The 7,162-nt window shown below is 49.6% G+C and overlaps 1 protein-coding gene across 2 annotated transcripts in view; it reads left to right on the forward strand.

Annotated features, from left to right (window-relative positions):
* Positions 1-7,162, forward strand: part of nfic (nuclear factor I/C) — a 161,249-nt gene that overhangs the window by 140,658 nt on the left and 13,429 nt on the right. The gene's annotated exons all lie outside the window — the stretch shown is intronic.

Genomic DNA, 7,162 nt, shown 5'->3' on the forward strand with positions numbered 1-7,162 from the left:
TGAGGACGCGGGAGGACGCGGGGGCGTGAGGACGCGGGGGCGTGAGGACGCGGGGGGACGGGAGGACGCGGGAGGATGCGGGACGGGAGGACGCGGGGACGGGAGGATGCGGGGCGTGAGGACGCGGGGGCGTGAGGACGCGTGGACGGGAGGACGCGGGGACGGGAGGATGTGGGGCGGGACGACGCGGGGGCGTGAGGACGCGGGAGGACGCGTGGACGGGAGGACGCGGGGGCGTGAGGACGCGGGAGGACGCGTGGACATGACGACGCGGGGCGTGAGGACGTGGGAGAACACGGGGGCGTGAGGACGCTGGAGCGGGAGGACGCGGGAGGACGCGTGGACAGTAGGACGCGGGAGGATGCGGGACGAGAGGGCGTGAGGACGCGGGGACGGGAGGATGCGGGGCGTGAGGACGCGGGGACGTGAGGACGCGGGAGGATGCGGGGCGTGAGGACACGGGGACGTGAGGACGCGTGAGGACGCGGGGGCGTGAGGACGCGGGAGGACGCGTGGACGGGAGGACGCGGGGACGGGACGACGCGGGACGGGACGACACGAGGGAGGTCGCGGGGGGACGTGAGGACGCGGGAGGATGCGGGGCGTGAGGACGCGGGGACGCGGGGGGACGTGAGGACGCGGGAGGATGCGGGGCGTGAGGACGCGGGGACGTGAGGACGCGTGAGGACGCGGGGGCGGGAGGACGCGTGGACGGGAGGACGCGGGGGCGGGACGACGCGAGGCGTGAGGACGTGGGAGAACAGGGGGGCGTGAGGACGCGTGGGCGTGAGGACGCGGGAGGACGCGGGGGGACGTGAGGACGCGGGAGGACGCGGGGGCGTGAGGACGCGGGGGCGTGAGGACGCGGGGGGACGTGAGGACGCGTGAGGACGCGGGAGGACGCGGGGCGTGAGGACGCGGGGGCGTGAGGACGCGGGGGGACGGGAGGACGTGGGAGGATGCGGGACGGGGGGGACGGGAGGATGCGGGGCGTGAGGACGCGGGAGGACGCGGGGGGACGTGAGGACGCGGGGGCGTGAGGACGCGGGGGCGTGAGGACGCGGGAGGATGCGGGACGGGAGGACGCGGGGACGGGAGGATGCGGGGCGTGAGGACGCGGGGGGACGTGAGGACGCGGGAGGACGCGGGGGCGTGAGGACGCGGGGGCGTGAGGACGCGGGGGGACGTGAGGACGCGGGAGGATGCGGGGCGTGAGGACGCGGGAGGACGCGGGGGCGTGAGGACGCGGGGGGACGGGAGGATGCGGGACGGGAGGACGCGGGGACGGGAGGATGCGGGGCGTGAGGACGCGGGGGCGTGAGGACGCGGGAGGACGCGGGAGGATGCGGGGCGGGAGGACGCGGGGCGTGGGGGGTCGGTGTTCACAAAAGTAACATTTCCTAATAATTTAGGTTGTGCAGTGTTCCAGTGTCCACGTAATAATGCACCAACAACCAGGAGGTCAGGAGTGAAGACCTGGAACCTGCCGATGTTCCCGGTGGCTTTTCCCGGTTCTTCCTGACATTCCTAGTGGCTCTTCCTGGTTCTTCCCAATGTTCCTAAGGAATTTTCCCGGTTCTGCCCGACATTCCTGGAGGATTTTCCCAGTTCTGCCTAATGTTCCTGGTGGCTCTTCCCGGTTCCTCTCGATGTTCCTCTTCCCGGTTCTTCAAAATGTTCCTGGTGGCTCTTCCCGGTTCTGCCTGATGTTCCTGGTGGCTTACCTCGGTGGTGCCTGATGTTCCTAGTGGCTCTTCCTGGTTCTTCCCAATGTTTCTGATGGCTTTTCTGGTTCTACCCGACATTCTTAGTGGCTCTTCCTGGTTCTGTCCGACGTTCCTGGTGGTGCCTGATTTTCCTGGTGGCTCTTCCCGGTTCTTCCCAATGTTCCTGATGACTTTTCCGGTTCTTCCCAATGTTACTGGTGGCTCTTTCCGGTTCTGCCCGACGTTCCTGGTGGCTTTTCCCAGTGGGGTCTGATGTTTATGGTGGCTCTTCCTGATTCTGGCTGACATTCTTGGTGGCACTTCCCGGTGGTGCCTGATGTTCCTGGTGGCTCTTCCCGGTTCTTCTTGATGTTCCTGGTGGCTCTTCCTGGTTCTTCCCGATGTTCCTAGTGGCTCTTCCCAGTTCTGCCTGATGTTCCTGGTGGCTCTTCCCGGTTCTTCTTGATGTTCCTGGTGGCTCTTCCTGGTTCTTCTTGATGTTCCTGGTGGCTCTTCCCGGTTCTGCCAGACGTTCCTGGTGACTTTTCTCGGTTCTGTCCAATGTTCATGGTGGCTCTTCCTGGTGGTGCCTGATGTTCCTAGATGATCTTCCCAGTTCTGCCTGATGTTCCTGGTGGCTCTTCCTGGTTCTTCTTGATGTTCCTAGTGGCTCTTCCCGGTTCTTCTTGATGTTCCTGGTGGCTCTTCCCGGTTCTGCCAGACGTTCCTGGTGACTTTTCTCGGTTCTGTCCAATGTTCATGGTGGCTCTTCCCGGTGGTGCCTGATGTTCCTAGATGATCTTCCCGGTTCTTCCTGATGTTCCTGGTGGCTCTTCCCGGTTCTTCTCGACCAATGTTCCTGGTGGCTGTTCTCTGTGGTGCCCAATGTTCCTTAAATCAGCATTGAATTCACTGCTGAGTGCTGTTACTCCCTCTGCTGGCTGATGGATGGTGCTGCACAGAGACGGGGGATAATGGAGATCAGTGCGCGACTCTCTGTGCCTGATAACACCTCTGTGTAAACCCTGCTGCAGGTGAAAAGAAGCGGTTGGTACTGCACACGTGTCGGACTGTCTTCGGTCAGGAGTGGAGGTCTGCAGCAGTAGAGGGGAATTGGATACGACTAAATTGGGAGGAAAATGCATTATAAAAAAGTAAATAAATAAAACTTAACCCAGGAAAACACACCTAACATAATGAAACACACACACACACACACACACACTGTTCTAAAGATTCAATCAAAGATAAACAGGTGCAGTAATTAATGTGGTTAATTAAAACCCTAAAATTAAAAAGTCAGAATTATGATCGATTTCCCAGCACGTGTGTTTATCCAGTAGCCAATCAGAACACAGCAGGAGTTTTGAAAGATGCACGTTCATAAACGCATTTGCTCAGAGCTTCAGCGCCCCCTGCTGGACTCATGCGGGAGTTCATCTACAGTCATGTACATGCAGATTTCTACACAACAAACTCATCATAATTCTAAACACTGAGGTGTTATAGCTGACTGGTTCCCAAATATTCCCACCCCTGCATTTATAAACCACATTTCCAGAAAAGTTGGGACGTTTAGTGAAAGTCAGTAAAAAGAGGAATGTGTGACGTGTTTCATTCTCTTCAGTCTTTACTTAATTTCTAATGTTTCACTGATCAACTTCATTGTAATTTGATGCTGTAACAGACAAAAAGTTGGGACAGAGGCAGAATAAGAGTGTAAAGTTGATGGAATGTTGAAGTTCCAGTGTTTGGAGGGTTCCACAGTGAGCAGGTGAGTTGGTACCAGGTGGATCAGGATCAGTCTGTACAAGCAATGATGGGGCGTGGCTCACCACCGTGTTCCAAACTTCATCAGAGAATCAATCAGTTCAAAAAGAACATTTCTCACTGCAGGATTAAAAATAATTTAGTCTTTTACCATCTACTGTCCATAATATTGTGAACAGATTCAGGACATATGGAAGGATTGAAAACCACTACTGAATGTTCTCTCAGACGGCGCTGCATGAGAAACCGTCATGCTACTGTGATAAATATAAATGCAGCCTCATGGGTTCAGGAGTGCTTCAGAAAACCGTTGTCACTTAATACAGTCCACCGCTGCATCAAGAAATGTAACCTGAAACTCTATTACACACAGAGACATCTGTACATAAATTCTTTACATAAACACCTCAGAGTTCTCTGGGCCCGAGCTCATCTCTGATGGACCGAAAGACATTGGACACGTGTCTATGCTTCAGCTTGTCGAGTTCTTCATGACAAAGACAAAAAGAACCATCCGGACTGTTATCAGCAAGATGATGCCGCACCTTATTTTGTACACACTGTAAACACAGAGTGTGTGTGCTTGACCAGCCTGCCTGCAGTCCAGATCTGTCTCCATGAAGAGGAGAATCAGACGACGGCGAGCACGGACTGTTGAGCAGCTGAAGTCTCGTATGGTCTCGGGTCCGGGGTGTACTGGAGCACGGCCTCCTGGGTTTTAACACCCCGAATAATTTCCCCCTTTTGTATTTACTGAATGAGAGCAGTCGGGTGGAGTCGGAGACGTCTGTTTGGTAAATTACTCGGCGCTCGGTGGAACGTGGTGACCTCTGAGCCGCCGCTGCTGTTTTTACAGGCTCAGTCACATTTTTAAAAAAAACACGTCAGCAGCGCTCGAGCCAAAACTGTATTATGTTTTTTAAGAGGTCTGGGTTTGGTCCCGCCGGGCTCCCTCGCGCTGGCGCCCCTCAGCTCTTTAGCTAGCATTACGTTTAATAGCCGCGCGGCGCTCCAGACTTTGACGGCTATCCGAGTTCGGAGCCCACTGGGGCAGGACAGGCTGGCTGCCGAGCGCCTGGAAAAAGTGCAAGTCATTAGCATGCGTTCTGGCGGCGGGAGCGCTGCGGTTTCGCATTATTCCGAGCCGTAATTTCCATCCAGCCGCTCTTCATCAGCGCCTCATGATCGTCTGTAGTGCTTTATTTACGGATTGGTGCAGACAGGAAGTGAGAGAGCTGAAGATTACCGGGCGAATGAAGAAATTCCTGAGCAATTGCTGGCTGAAACTGAGAATACTAGCAGATCTGGAGGGGTCAGAACCGTCCCTGGGGCCCAACTGGGGCTTCTTAGAAATATAAACAGAAGCATCAGGGTTTTTTTCTAGTTTATTTTTTTCTGCCTAGAGGAAGCTTTTCAGGATTCCACTGTTGTTAGTGCACATTTGTACACTAGGCGGCGCTGTTACACTAATCATTCTATCACTTTTTTTAAACCTGGATTTCACGATGCTTGAAATAGGTGGCCTAACAGTGGCAACCTGGCTGAGGTGGGGCTTGAACCAGCGGCCTTTCAGTTACTAGTCCAGTACCTTAACCACTTGGCTACACCTGTCCTTATATTGTGTTCGTCCCCCTTTTTGCTGCCAAAACAGCCCTGACCCGTTGAGGCATGGAGTCTGACACCTTTCTATCAGAACCAGCATGAACTTCTTCAGCAGTTTGAGCTACAGGAGCTCGTCTGTTGGATCGAACCACACGGGCATCGATGACCCTGTCGCCGGTTTATCATTGTTCCTTCCGATACTGACCACAGCAGACCGGGACACACCCCACAAGAGCTGCAGTTTTGGAGATGCTCTGACCCGGTCGTCTAGCCATCACACTTTGGTCCTCGTCAGACTCGCTCAGATCCTCACGCTCGCCCATTTTTCCTGCTTCTAACATCAACTTTGAGGATAAAATGTTCACCTGCTGCCTAATATACCCCCCCCCCCCACCCCCACCCCCACACACACACACACACACACACACACACACACACACACTAACAGGTGCCGTGATGAAGAGATAATCAGTGTTATTCACTTCACCTCTCAGTGCTCAGAATGTTCTACCTGCTCGGGGTATATTGTACCTGCATGTGGATTTGGTTGTTGAGGTTTGAATCCGGTGTTGTGTTAGTGTACATGTTTATGTTGTGTTAGTGTACATGTTTATGTTGTGTTATTGTACATGTTTATGTTGTGTTATTGTACATGTTTATGTTGTGTTAGTGTACATGTTTATGTTGTGTTAGTGTACATGTTTATGTTGTGTTATTGTACATGTTTATGTTGTGTTATTGTACATGTTTATGTTGTGTTATTGTACATGTTTATGTTGTGTTAGTGTACATGTTTATGTTGTGTTAGTGTACATGTTTATGTTGTGTTATTGTACATGTTTATGTTGTGTTATTGTACATGTTTATGTTGTGTTATTGTACATGTTTATGTTGTGTGTTATTGTACATGTTTATGTTGTGTTATTGTACATGTTTATGTTGTGTTAGTGTACATGTTTATGTTGTGTTAGTGTACATGTTTATGTTGTGTTATTGTACATGTTTATGTTGTGTTAGTGTACATGTTTATGTTGTGTTAGTGTACATGTTTATGTTGTGTTATTGTACATGTTTATGTTGTGTTAGTGTACATGTTTATGTTGTGTTAGTGTACATGTTTATGTTGTGTTATTGTACATGTTTATGTTGTGTTATTGTACATGTTTATGTTGTGTTATTGTACATGTTTATGTTGTGTGTTATTGTACATGTTTATGTTGTGTTATTGTACATGTTTATGTTGTGTTATTGTACATGTTTATGTTGTGTTAGTGTACATGTTTATGTTGTGTTAGTGTACATGTTTATGTTGTGTTATTGTACATGTTTATGTTGTGTTAGTGTACATGTTTATGTTGTGTTAGTGTACATGTTTATGTTGTGTTATTGTACATGTTTATGTTGTGTTATTGTACATGTTTATGTTGTGTTATTGTACATGTTTATGTTGTGTTATTGTACATGTTTATGTTGTGTGTTATTGTACATGTTTATGTTGTGTTATTGTACATGTTTATGTTGTGTTAGTGTACATGTTTATGTTGTGTTAGTGTACATGTTTATGTTGTGTTATTGTACATGTTTATGTTGTGTTAGTGTACATGTTTATGTTGTGTTAGTGTACATGTTTATGTTGTGTTATTGTACATGTTTATGTTGTGTTAGTGTACATGTTTATGTTGTGTTATTGTACATGTTTATGTTGTGTTATTGTACATGTTTATGTTGTGTGTTATTGTACATGTTTATGTTGTGTTATTGTACATGTTTATGTTGTGTTATTGTACATGTTTATGTTGTGTGTTATTGTACATGTTTATGTTGTGTTATTGTACATGTTTATGTTGTGTTAGTGTACATGTTTATGTTGTGTTATTGTACATGTTTATGTTGTGTGTTATTGTACATGTTTATGTTGTGTTATTGTACATGTTTATGTTGTGTGTTATTGTACATGTTTATGTTGTGTTATTGTACATGTTTATGTTGTGTTATTGTACATGTTTATGTTGTGTTAGTGTACATGTTTATGTTGTGTTATTGTACATGTTTATGTTGTGTTAGTGTACATGTTTATGTTGTGT

This window comes from Trichomycterus rosablanca, chromosome 7 (assembly GCF_030014385.1).
Source record: "Trichomycterus rosablanca isolate fTriRos1 chromosome 7, fTriRos1.hap1, whole genome shotgun sequence".
Taxonomy (NCBI): domain Eukaryota; kingdom Metazoa; phylum Chordata; class Actinopteri; order Siluriformes; family Trichomycteridae; genus Trichomycterus; species Trichomycterus rosablanca.